The sequence below is a fragment of the Anser brachyrhynchus genome, assembly GCF_964034855.1.
Source record: "Anser brachyrhynchus genome assembly, chromosome: 4".
Classification (NCBI taxonomy): domain Eukaryota; kingdom Metazoa; phylum Chordata; class Aves; order Anseriformes; family Anatidae; genus Anser; species Anser brachyrhynchus.
Window position 1 is genome coordinate 33,251,735 of NC_137698.1, and position 13,547 is coordinate 33,265,281.

General features: G+C 46.5%; 1 long non-coding RNA gene across 1 annotated transcript; it reads right to left on the minus strand.

Moving 5' to 3' along the window:
• Positions 1–3,160: 3,160 nt before the first annotated feature.
• LOC308195087 lies at positions 3,161–12,665 on the minus strand. Its single transcript, XR_013951256.1, has 2 exons — positions 6,797–12,665; positions 3,161–6,433 (listed from the first exon to the last, which is right to left on the minus strand). It is a non-coding gene; the product is annotated as an uncharacterized lncRNA (long non-coding RNA).
• Between the last annotated feature and the right edge of the window lie 882 nt (positions 12,666–13,547).

Here is a 13,547-nt window from a genome sequence, read left to right on the forward strand (position 1 = left end):
CTTTAAGAGGACTAATGAATAGGCATGACCATTTTAATATGCGTAATGAACAAAAAAGCAACATTTTCAAACTGTTATCTAAAAACCTGTTGAAATACACATCGCCCACATCCACATGCCAGGCTCTGAATGGCTGTAATGCATTCCAAACACAGACTTAGCTGCTCTCAATCCTGACCTCATCTCTTCTTCTGCTACTAAAAGATGCACAGCTTGCTCCAGGCCAATACATATGTTCCACACCCCTGCCTCTAAAAGTTACTGAAACAGCCGACAACTTTTTTTTTTCTTGATGTGAACAGAAATCTCAAGATCACACTAAAATAAACCACTTATTTTTATTAGATCACATCCTCCCCTGTAACTTCGACATTACTTCTGTCTCAGTGGGGGAGAAAGCCTTCAGGAAAACACCCTACAAGTCCTTCATCCACAGACTGCTTGCTGTCTGCAAAGCAACTAGTGCACCTTTAGAGACACACACCAGAACATTGCTCTCTCACTTCTTTGCAGAAATACCCCCTCCTCCCCCGCGATCTTCTCCCTGCACGACATAGATGCAGGATTAAGTTGCCATTCTCGGATGCAACCTTAAAAATCTGTTATTTCTGGCGTTATTATCAGTTATTTCTGGTGTCACGCAGCAGGGACACCAGTTAAACCCCCACAGGACGGCAACGGCGCTGCCAGGCGGCAGGGAAATGGCGCCCGCCTCCCCTCACCCCCGCAGCACGGCGGCCGCTGGAGGCCTCTGGTGCCACCCAGCGGACACCTCGCACCGCCGCCGGCCCCGGCGGCCCTCCGGGGGACACCGTGACTGGGGAGAAGGGTGGTGGCCATGTAAAAGGGGGTGAGACCCCACGTCTCCTCCCAGAGACCGCGAGGAAGGGAGGATGGTGGTTTCTTGTCAGAGCCGGCTCCCCAGTGAAACAGGGCGTCCTTTGTAGGGCAACTGTTTTCAATTTAGAGGAAGCAGGAACTCCCTAAAAAAAGAATGATGTTTGATTTTGGGGGGGGGGGGGGGGGTATTTGTAGCCCAAGAGCAAGGCCCCACAAGCAGCCACCCACACCCTTTGTTAATTAAACCCAGGCCAGGCTCTCCCCTGCCATTAACAAACAAGACAGAGAAGCAGTGCTCAGGTGCTCTCCAAAAAGCTCAGTCAATGCCATCTGCCACCACCAAGTGTTGTGAAACGGCCTCTTCGCTTGGCTTCTTGCGACCTTTCTCATTAACGAGGCTTCTCATTAACACCAGCCCCAGGTGCAAGTAACACTGTGCTCCATCCCAGCGGAGCCCTGCTGTACCGCCCCGCACTGCGCGGGCTGGAGGTCGTTCCTGGCTTCCATGGGCCTATACTGACCAGGAACAAATAATGATATATATGCACGGTGCACGTTTTACAGAGTTTTGGAGTTTACTGGTGGTTTTGTGTTTGTTTTGTTTTGACACAAGAAAAGCTACTTGTATTTATGCTGTTTGTGCAGGATGCAAGTTCCAAAGTTTGCCTGTTGCAAAGCATAAACTCAATTTCCACAGATGCTCCTCTTCTGTCAAATCCATCCACAGAGTGAAAATTCATTTAGGGCAAATGTTTTTAGATCTAGCGCCCAACCCAACTTTGACCAAAAAAAAAAAGACAAAGGCAGCCCCTCCTCTGCCCCCAGCTGTGAGGTCTAGGCCTGCAAATTTGCTACATAATTTAAAAAAATGCAATTTTATTCCAAGAATTGCTGCCAAAGCTTAGTGGTAGGACCACACTGAAGTGGGTGCAACAAAGAGATATAATAATCTCTTCAGATGTCCTTGGATGCATTACCTCCTCCAACCACTTAACTGATATAATGAGCTAAATGAAGGCATATGGGCTTCATATCACAGAGCTGCTGTCTATAATAGGTGAACTAATACAATTTCTAATGTAATGTCTCAAACACTTATCTTGACTCTCAACATCTGCAGGAACTAAGCTATAAAATCTAATTGTAGCTAATATGTAGACTTCAAACTTTGTCTGAACTAACTCTGGTTTTCTCTCTTTTCCGTCCAAGAAGCACACACCTTCCCCCATCTCTTCCTGGAGTATCCTCAGTCCCCATGCTGCTTCCCCACCTGTACCACCAGCAGTCCAAACCCTTCCTTCCTCTCCATGTTTTTTTCCACCACTGTATACTTCTATCTTCTTTGCTACAGGCTCTCTTTGGCGTAGCTTTGTTTATGTCTTGTTTTGATAGCAATGAACAGATCATTATCCACAGGGAAGACAGCAACACAGTGTTTCCCAGTTATTTTGTTTCATACAGCCTGTAATTTTTATGATAACAGGGTTATTTTTTGGTTGTTTGCAAAGTGATCTGATAATCTAATTGTATTCTCGATTTCCTCAGACCTTCTCAAAGACGTTTGTTTTTTTATAGTCTTCTTTCCAAATCCTGAAAGTGGCTTTTTTCTTACCATTGCCGTTTAGTACTTGTCTTTCAAACTTTGCAAGCTTCTGTAAAGAGGAACACATACGCATGTTCCAGAACAGCCTGCCCTTCTCCATCTGAAGGGCACCACCACCTGTGGTATCTAACAAGCATTTTTAATAAGCTATTTTTCTATTACTTTGTTGCACCAATGATGCATTGCCACAGACTGCTAGCAAAGGAGCTGTTTATCAGGTCTCTGCCTTGGAAATCGCTGTCAATGGGCACAGATGCCTTGTACCCACACAAAACCTTTCTTGGTGGGCTGTGTGGGTGGACCCAGGCCTGCATTCCTGCAAATACTTGTGGGTACAACCTAGTTACATCCTTACATTTAAGTATTGTCTTAAGATAACACTTCAGATAAGCTTACATTTAAGATGAATATTGTCTCAGTTTTACACCTCTCAAAGTGAATGGACCATCTTGTCATTTCTGCCTGTTCAGTGCTTGCCAATTTGGTGTCACAGGCTACCAGAAGGTCTGCCAGATACTCTGTCAGTACAAACAAGTGCTAACAAGTATTAAATTGACATATGGAAGCACCACTGTAAGGTTTTCTCTTGAGGTAGGACACAAAATAGATTATGTCCTACATACATAAGAAAAGAGCTCGAAAGTGTTCTGTTTTTTTTTTTTTGATGTTATTACTTTGGGGAAAACATGGGTGGGTCTGAGTCATATAAATGTCTGATTTTTAGAGTTGCTAAGCCTGTATAATCCCCCCCAGTAGGTCTGCAAGTCTATCCACAAGAGGGGCAGTAGCACTGTATTCCAGCACTGAACTTGTCCTTCCAGATGCTGTTTTAGAGATGGAGATCAGGACATTGATTTTGCTTAATACATCACTGACAGTGCCATTTTAACAGCAAAATCCTCCATCCACACTCTTTTAAGGAATGAGGAGCCAGAGCCTGTCAGGTGGATTAGCCATATGTCAGCTCCACAGTGCACACCACAGCAGAGCCATGGTTAATCTCAAACCTTGATCGCAAGCCAAAGGGAACAATTATATAACTTAGAAATCTGAAAGGTGCATAGAACAAAAACAAACAAGAAGGAACAATCACCCTTACTTACACATATGCACATTTTACTACAACTATTAGGCAATCAAGATTGTCATATAATTGGCTTTTTTTTAAATTACAAAAATGATGGAAGGGTAGCAGTAATTAAAAAGCGCAGGCAAGACGTTGAAAGATGATAAATTACACAAAGGCAAAGTGCAAATGAAGCAAAACCTTTACAAGTATTTATTCGCTTCTTCAGGATTTAGAGAATTCATGGATTCATTGTTTGTCTGTTCCCGACTGCTGTGGAGAAGCCAGTGTCAAACTGGTCAGAGGAACATGTAGCCCTTGGAGGGAACAGAGTCACCAGACCAGAGGATTACTTTTGAAAAACGGTATCTAGCCCCAGAAAAGATGCAAGCCGTAGGAGTGGGGCTCTTCACCGGGACAGATTGCACGGGCAAGTTCTGTGGCACACGCCTGAACTGTCACGAACATCCAAAGCAAACTTTTGAAAACTGATGAAAGGAGAAAAAGGTCCACTAGCATTATTCCTCCCACATGGTTAAAGGAGATGATCATGCAATTAATTCAGCTTATTTAGTAGGACAGTGCCTAGGGCCCCTCAAGGTGGGGCCTTATTATGCTAGGCACGTAAAAACAGAACAAGTCTCTGCCCCAAAAAGGCTTACACTCTCCCCGTACAAGGTCAGAGAGAAGGATAAAGGAGAAGCCGAGTGAACTAGCCGTGGAAGTGAAGATATTGCTCTGTAAAACATGCTAGGAATTATTCTAAGAGAAAACTGTCCACTTAGGTAGTTTGAAATGCCAGCCTTTCTGCACTGCCTCAGAGCAATGCTCCAGAGATCTGCTACAGAAATAGAAGTTGGTGTCACACTGCACAGGAAGGTCACCAGCCTGTAGTAAACTCCTCAGGCCTACCTGACAACAGTGGCTGTTTTTCCACAGAATAACTCACAGGAATCCAGGAAGCTAATGGTAACCTGACTGCTCCAAGGATCATGGTAGCAAGTCTCCAAACCTGGCATGCAGTTTAATATCAGATATCTAGACATACACTCTCATACATATTATCTGCTGAGATATTATTTGCAGCACATGGGTTGCAACCAACTTATTCATATTTGCAGCATCCTTGGGTTTTCTTTTCCTTTTTTTTTTTTTTGGTTGGTTGGTTGGTTTTTGTTTTCCAAAGATATCCCAGGTTGCACAACTCTCTAGCACTTTACTTATACATTTCTTAATCTACTGTGGATATGTGACACTGCTCATCGCTGGCAGGAGTAAATTCTTTCTACTAAGTAGTGCTAGTAATAATAACTGTTGCTATTCTTCTGTATCTTCAAAGCACTGAACAAAATAACTATCTAAGCTACGCAGAAAGTTCTTCTAGCAGCATTTCACATTTAACAAAACTATCCGTTTGCTTTGTGCCCAAGCTCTTAAGATACCGCAGCGAAGGTGCGATGGTAAACTATAGCAGAGAGATGTCAGGCCTCCACTTCAGCACGTCTATGCATACACAGCCCCGTAAGTTAGATTCATGAGTTGTCCAGATGAAGTCATGGATAGTGGTCACTATAACTGTGGTTGTTTTTTTGGTTTGGTTGTTTGTTGCTTTTTTTTTTCCACGTACGATGATAATTTCAGTGAGAATAACCCTTAGTTTGGATTAAAGGACCAGAAGGAAACAACCCAAGCAAAACACTAGTGAGAGGGCAACACATACAATTTTGTCTGTCTGGCCTGTTCTGAGCTGGAGACAAAATGGCTGGTATTCTTTCTTGCCAACTTAGACATTAACAGGAGGCAGTGAAGCCAAAGGATTGCGTGCTGGCCTCGAATGCAGAAAACCTGCGTTCTGCAAGCTGCCGGCTGAGTGACATAAGGCATACTTACTTCCACATGCCTCTCTTTCCTTTCCCACCCATTGCTACTTTTGTAGATCATGAACTCATCTGGATAGGAGCTGGCTTTTTTATTCTGTCTGTGCACAACAGAGCCCTGATCTCAGTTGGGCCTCTAGGCACCAGGTTAATATGTATAATAATAGCGTGGTACAAAAAAACAAAGGCATAACAGTTTCATGACAGAACGCATCTCAGATGAGTTAATGTGTGCAAAGCACTTTGAAGTTGAAAGGTACTGCAGCATGTGAAAGCTGAGCAGTACTTTCCTATGGATTTGTTGATCTTGAAGACTCGAGAAACCACTCAAAACATGCCTCTACGCAGCGAGATGCAGAATGCGAATCCCTGCTATACGCTCTGATCTCCAGATTGAGTACTATGTCCAAGAAATTCCTACTCGAGGATGTCATTAATAAAGTCCATGTCACTATAAGCAAATATCCTTACTTTTCGCACCTCTCTATATTAAAAACGAGCATCCCTGGGGAAAAAAATGCAAATAGGCTTTTCACAATCCTGCTGATTTTGGCATTATCTCTTCTCCATTGCTTTGAGTCACTCTTGCTTTCTGGTTCTCCTATGTAAGTTGCCATGGGAAATACAAAAATTCAAAGAAAAAGAGTTACAACCTGCCAACAGGTTGACATGAATCTTATCCATTCTGGATCCTGGAGTTGAACTGACATTGCAAGGCTCACTGAAGACAAACAGATCCCCAGCCATGAATAAAGAGCATTTTGTGAGTACATCCAGGCTTCTTGGCTGGGTCCTTTCACAGGCCTGAGGTGAAACCCAGCCTAAGCACTCTGTGGATTGATTGCAGACCCCAAATGCTACCTAGGTTCGTGCTTGCTTGAGTTGTGTTCACACTTAACTGCTTCACACTACCGTTTACTGTATTTCAGGAACACCGAGCAGCCTAGCTCAGGTTTAAGGACCTGCCTCATGAAGGACAGGGTCCACAGGGTCTGGTAGCTCATGTTCTGACCGAGACAAGATGCAGTAACTGAGCAAAACATCCCCCTGAAATAAAGCACAATGGTTACAGGAGAACAAGGGGGCTGCACAGAGCAGCTTTGTGCCTAACTTTGGCCTTTCTGAATTGTTTCAACAGTTCTGCACATTTCTGTGTACACATAATACACAGTAATCTGCACCAATATGCCCACTTACACATGCATCCATCCAAAAGGAGCAAAGCTATAATTAAATAAGCCTGACGGACGCCCACAATCCCCACTAGCACCCACCCCCGGCCACTGACGTCTCTCCAAAGGCGATGCCACTAGGTGGAGCCAAGCATCCCAGTTACTCCCTGGCCATGTGCACAGCTGCAGCATCAGCTGCGTTGCCTAAACCACAGGTTTAAACACGTTTCTTGCTTACCGGGCAGTAATGTTGTTTCCCTGGCCAGTTGATACAGGGACAAGCTGTGGCGAATTGTCATTAAGAGATTGCAAAACCCTACTCCCCAGCCGCGCTGATTCACCCTTAGCGGAGGGTGATGTCAGTCCGGGCAGATTTAGCAGCCAGAAATGAGTTTGGGAAATGAAAGGAGGGGCTTCTGCTTATAGGGTGGAAGAGCCTCCTCTGTAATAGCTGCTTCTGGTTATCTAGGGAACAAGGGAGTCTGGCAGCTCTTGGCCCTTGAGTGAAACGCTTCTGCTTATTGACAGCCTCCCAAGAGCTGGCAGATACATGAGGAGCTTCTCCATGCCCCGTAGTTGCCCCTCCAAACCTTGTGGCAGTCAAAGGAGGACATACCTGGCTTTCAGAAGGTCCAGTGATTGCAAATTGGACAAGAAGCTGCCTGTTTTCTTTGGTGAGGGGTACAGCAATGGAGAGAAATACAGGGAAAATGCAGAAAATACAGGGAGTAAAATAAAACCTCAGCCTCATGGTCCACACAGAGCAGAAAGTTCAGGAAAATGATCAAAATGCGGGTAGCAAAATGGCTGTCACTGTACTGTTACATGGGTGGTGATGACAAGAGGCTGAAAACTGGTGCTGTGCAAACACACAGTCCTGGAACTCCCCACCAGGAAAAGGAAACAGTGCCAGGTCTTGTTCACCCAGACCTTTTGCACTGATTTGTCTCCATCTCTTTGGAGGCCAGCAGAGCTAAGTGTGCTCAGCTGCCCACAACAGAAGGGATTATGCCACCATAAAGGTGGTGAAAACCATCCAGTTTATTTTGTAAATCAGTTTACATTCAACCATGTCCATATCTAAACATGGTGTGGGAAAATCTGTTTATAAAGACACTGTAAGCAGAGGGCAGAGGAGACAAACAAATGTGGAAATGAAAGGGGGAAAGGTTAAAAAAAAAAAAGTCATTAGCAAATCAACTAATTGCAACATCTAGAAAATCATTAGGATGCAGATTGTCAGGCTAAATTTGAATTGCATTTATCAGCAAATATCATGGACTGTGGCAAGCAGGGAACAATGTAAATACAACTACAGCTTGAAATTTATAACACTATATAGATTCTTTGTTGAAATGGGAATGGGGATTAGCTAAATCTGCACTACAATGAGAGCTGTATATGTGGGTCCAATATAAACTTCAGAGAAGCTAATGTGAAAACAGAATCAGATCTTAAACTTTACAGTGCACTTACAAAAACTCTGTGTTCATCAGAAAAGAAAAATCTTTAGTACATCATTAGATAAATCTTAAAATACCCTTTTTCTGCCCAAGTCTAAATGTATTATCCAAAATAAGCCTGTATTCATACTTACCTTTTCAAGTGGATGTATCTACAGAGACACCATTTATCATCTCTCACTTTCTTTATTCCATGTGTGTCTCACAGTGTGGTGATGTCAGGTTTTGATCATTACAAAATGAATGTTTTCTGTATCCCAGCCCTTTCAGTGGCAAATACCTAGAGGCAATCACCCTTAACACGTGTTAACGGTACATTATGCAAAGTGGGTCGTACAATCACGGGTTTGTACAAGAGCAGCCAAGTGGCCCAACTGCTGGAGGACCTCTTCTCTTAAGGCAAAAATACTAAGATGCTTTGCAGTCAAGGCGAGTTAAAGCCTGCAGGAAGGGGTGTGGTAGGCTCACAAAAGTGTGTCGATGGTCAAGGTGTGTCCCCGGTGAGTCATTAGTGTCACATTGCATAGCCTCCTGGGACAGGTGACATTTGGTAGCCACATTGCTAAACAGAAGTATTGGTAAGCCTTGCTACTTGTGGGCTCTGGAGCATGACGTGACCATCCTGGGCCTTGCAGGCACATCAAGGAGCACAGCTGGGTTCATTCACAGGGCTGTTATCACCTGGGATACAGTTATCACCTGAGAAGAGTTGGGCCCTCTGTGCCATTCTCTGGTGAACAATTCTGGGGAGATTTTGGTAAATTTCAACAGTCCGCTCACATAATACCCCACTGTAATGAACAGAAATAGCTTTTTTAAATGTAACTTATGATTAACTTTATCCTCAAAAAGCAAATTATTATTTACTATAGTTTAAATTTGATGTTGGGAAGCTGGGGAAAAAAAAATAAATACATAAAAATAAAAACTTTTTTTTTTCTATGTTCCTGAGCTTTAGACAAACTTAAGCAACACCCTTAGCCAAAGGTAATTCAGCTTTTGGCTTCAGCTGTGCTACCCAGCTGAGGCAGATTGAAGCCCTTTGGTGGCACCACCATAGTAAGGCCTTCTGGCCTGTCCTTTGAAGTGCACCGAGGTGCTCCATGTCCCGGATCCTGCCTCGCACCGCTGCCTGTACCACCAAGGCAGCTTGCCTGCGGGCCTGCCGAGACTCGCCTGCCACCCATCGCGCTTGAACGCCAGCCTCTGCTCTGGGCCGAGGCCCAGCTCCCGCGGGCACCCCGCGAGAGGAAGAGCTCGGGTACCCTCCTGCAAGCCCAGCCTGACACCTCTGTGAGACACAGGCAGCACCGAGGCCAATATGCCCCATGCAGGCATCCCACAGAGCTGGTCTGAGAGAGCACTAGTCACAAGGATGAGCAGCCGTGGCCTGAGGGGTCTGTGAGCTCTGCCTGTGAGAAGCCCCACAAGCAGCACACCAAGGCCTCTCGCTCAGTGAGGCCGCTGCCTCCAGCCACAGGCCCACAGCGGGGCACAGGGCACATGCCCTGGTGGCAGCAAGCTGGATGAGGGGCACCTCTCTGCCAGTGTGCTGAAAAAGTCACCCGGGTGAAACGCCAAATTGTGGCGGGGGTTCGCTCTGGCTCCCAGTCTGCGAGTGGCTGTGAGAAGTGTTAGCCTGGGCACAGCAGGACCCCTTGCTTCTGTGTCTGCTGGAAACAAAGTGCTGTGCATTGGGCTTTTTCCTTGGCTGTCAAACCCCAAAGTCACATTTTCAGCCAGCTCAAACAGATACTTTAGCATCCAGCCAGGAAAAATGTAAGGCAATATTTACATATCTCTGTGTGTGCATGCCTGTTGACACTGTTCGCCACCGTTCCAGTGTTAAACACAGTGGTGCCATGTTTCCTCCCTTCCCCTCTGCCTTGTTACTACCAGGATTGGCTTCTGCACTTACAAAGCAGCTTTGTGTCCTCCCAGGACATAAGAGAGGCTGTTCTAAAGTCCGGCATCTGCCATTTATTGTTTACAGCAAAAGCTGCAGCTTTGAGCCAAGATCAATGCAGTTGCTTGAAGTGTTGGAGAATGTGCTCAATTATCACCAACCTTCCTGTCATTTGTTTGTATTCCTCTGCCGTGCGCTCTGGCTGCAGGCCACAAGCTCCAGCAAAGCCTCCAGAGCCGGACAGCAAAGGCAGACATGAAAGGAGCAACCACACACCCAGTTAAGCCGAGAAGCTAAAATTAAAGCTGGTTGGAGCGGTGTGAAACGCCCTGCAGGCAGCAGGAGGATGTCTTTCTCCTAGGACCCTTTGCAGGGCAGCAATGAAAGCCCAAGCATAACAACTGATGGGGGGACTTGCCGCTACCTCTTGCTGACCTGCCTTGGCAAGCAAAAGCTGTGTTTGCTTTGCCAAAATGAACCCTGCACCTCTTGACGGTGACGTGCCCAGCAGGTGGGAAGTCTCCTGGCTGGAAATCTCCCAGGGTGTCTGCGTGGCCACATCCAAAGACCCCAAACTGAGATGAGAGGCGTGCAGCGGTAGATGCTGCAGTGTGATATGCCGCTGCCAGAGGTCACACACCCTGACACAAACCATTCCCACCATCACTCGTAAGAAGGCAGGGGAGCTGCAGGTACGGTTGTGGCTAATGGGAATAAGATCAGCCTAGATAGCGTGTTCACGGAACAATTCGATTGTTCAGCATCACTCATACAGGAAACCAAACAAGCCCTTGTACAAACAGAGCCAGTTCTCCCTGCGAGCTCCTCGAGGCAGCTCCCGGTGCCCCCCAGCACAGGGACCCCCCAGGCCTGGGGGGCGGCAGGGAGGGAGCAGTGCCCTGCCTGCTGGTACCCCTGGTGCCCCCGCTGAGCCTGCCCCTGCCAAAATGTGGGCGGGGGGGCACAGCCCCACACAGCTGCGAGGCAGTCGGGATGGGAACACAAATTAAAGCCACCCATTTATGTAAACTACCTCCAAGTACCAAATGCAAAAACAGACGCTTAGAAGCAGAACTGCAATACCAGTTTCAGTCAGGACCCACTGGCGTGCAAGATGAATTATATACATGCAGAATTTCAAAGAGGATTAATTAGGACAGGCTGAGTTCTGCCCACATCTTAATGACCTGAATAGATTATCCTCTCCCTCCTCGCTGCCTTGAGCTATCTGACTGGGGATTGTAACTGCAGATTTTCGCTTCGCTTCACACCGTAAAACACAGCATCAGATCCGTGCACAGGGCAGGGGGCTGGTGATGCGCTGCTGCGTCTGAGGAGCTCCCATCGCCCTGCTGGGGGTGGGTTGTTTGCAGAGACAAACTGTGGAACAGCAAGGGGGAACAGGCTGCCCAAAATGAGTGTTTCTCCAGTGCTTCTCAAGCATCATTACAGGAAAAAAAAAAAAGAGTGAGAGAGAGAGAGATAGAGAATAAATGGAGGAAAAACACAATGAAGGAAGGATTATGACAGCAACCGAATGGAGAGTTTCAACAAAATAAATCAAAAGATGAACAAGAGGCACAAGATGCCCCTGCACCTTGCAGTATTTGCTTACAAGAAGTGTTCCCAGTTCTGCCAAATAAGCTTTTGCTATCCCATGGTGGACGGACAGCACACAGCCTCCCATCCAGCCTGCACAGGGCTTGTCTGCAAGGCTCACACTGCTCTTCCCACTCCTGCACAGACCGGGCGCTCTCCTGTCCTTCCTGAGCATGGGTAAATAATCCCACGCCTGCACACCTTGGGGCGAGTACATTTTTCATGGGTGAATACAGATTTTCCAAGTGATCGAGATAGGCTAACTGGGAGTGGGAGACTTGATTATATAGCAGAGCTCATGAATTTCTATGGAGGCCAGGAATGCTGTGTCACAGGTGTCACCTGTGCTGTCACCTCTGCTATCTTCCAGGACCGATTTCCAAAGGTAATTTTTTCAGTTGCAATAAACAGCCTTGGAGTAGCTCTGGAGGAGCTACTTGTCCAGAAAAAGAAAAAAAAAATAAATTCCTTTCTTGGTAAGAAACTGTGCCTGTTTGGTGAACCTTAATGAGCAGAGCCACAGTAGTTTGTATCTATTTATTTTCTGTAGATCACATCCATTGACTGTTCCCTTATTGGGACAGGCAGCCAGGCAGCATCCCTACAAGCCTAACCCAATGTGAGCATCACTTCAACTCCAGTGCAGTGCAGAAAAGGTGACCTGGCACAATCCACACCCCACAGCTCTCTCTGCCAGGCAAAAAAAAACACCACTGTTTGGGTTCTCATGACATTTATTTTATACCCTTTTATCCTACAGCTCTGGCTGTGTTCTTTAATGTAATAAACAAATCACAGGTCTTGCTTTACATATCGCCTCACATGAAATCTCTTTCCGGCACTTTGTCTAGAAAGTGCCTAGCAGACCACTGCATTAAATAAAAATGAAGTCAAGCTTGGAGCTCCCCTACCCAGAGCCCTAGGGTTTACAGAGCCTTCTTTGTGCAGTTTCTATTTCTGTCTGATTAAGCTATCTAATTCTCAAAGATTAAGCTATCTAAACTGACTGAGCACTGAAGCATTTAAAATGTAAATGCACTGAGCTTTAATCACAGCCTGCACACTACCTCCCTCTCTCTCTCCTGCATATACGTGGGGGCTATTTCCTGGCCACTTCTGGGCATTGCACCTGCACCTGGTGGCACTTGCACATCCCACAGTTAACCAGAGCACTGCTGCTGTGTAAACTGCTGGTAAAGTGCCTTGGGGATCACCCATCCGGCAGAAGAGAGGCCTAGGTGGAGGCAAGCTCCTCGCAGGCTGTGTGGCAGTGCTGTGGACCTTGGGGACATGGGCAGGTCACTGCACATGTGGTCAGCGCTTCCCCAAAGCGATGCAGAAGTCATGTCACCCCCAGGTGTCACCTGGAGGGTGAAGGACAAGGTGTCCAGGTGTGAGGACGCGAGGCTGAGGGTGCAGCTAGGGCAGCAGACGTGGTCCCGTCCCACCTCTCTATCCTGCTGCCCCCATGACCTGGCACAATTCATGGCACCCACACCAGTGGCTTCCTTGTTGGCTCGGCCTGCCCTTGGTCAGGCAAAACCATTGTCAGCAAGAGGTCGGAGAGGAGGAGGAAGGCAAAAACACGGCTCCCCTATCCAAGGCCAACTTATGCTCCTGCAGAAACACACCTCAGAGAAGCAAGAGTTGCAAAATCCTCCTCTTCTCCCTCCCAGTAACACGCTGTGAGAATGAGAGGTCCCTTGATTTCTTTTTACATTTGTTCTCTACACAGGTAACATTGCAAATCTGCATGGGGAGCCCTGGGAGGAGAAGACACGCTGCGGCCATCCTGCGGCTCTGGTTGCAGGGGAGAGTGGCTTCCTGAGCCACAGGCAGCATCTGCAACATCAGCTTTACCAGGCCTCCACAGGCTGCTGTCACATTAATTTGCCTAATTGCTTTTGAACCAATGTACAGTTTGGGCACCTGAAGCATCCCGTGGCAATGAGTTCCACCAATTAATTACGTCCGCCTGAAAAAAAAAAAGACGACTTCCTCCATGCCTTAAAAAAAATATC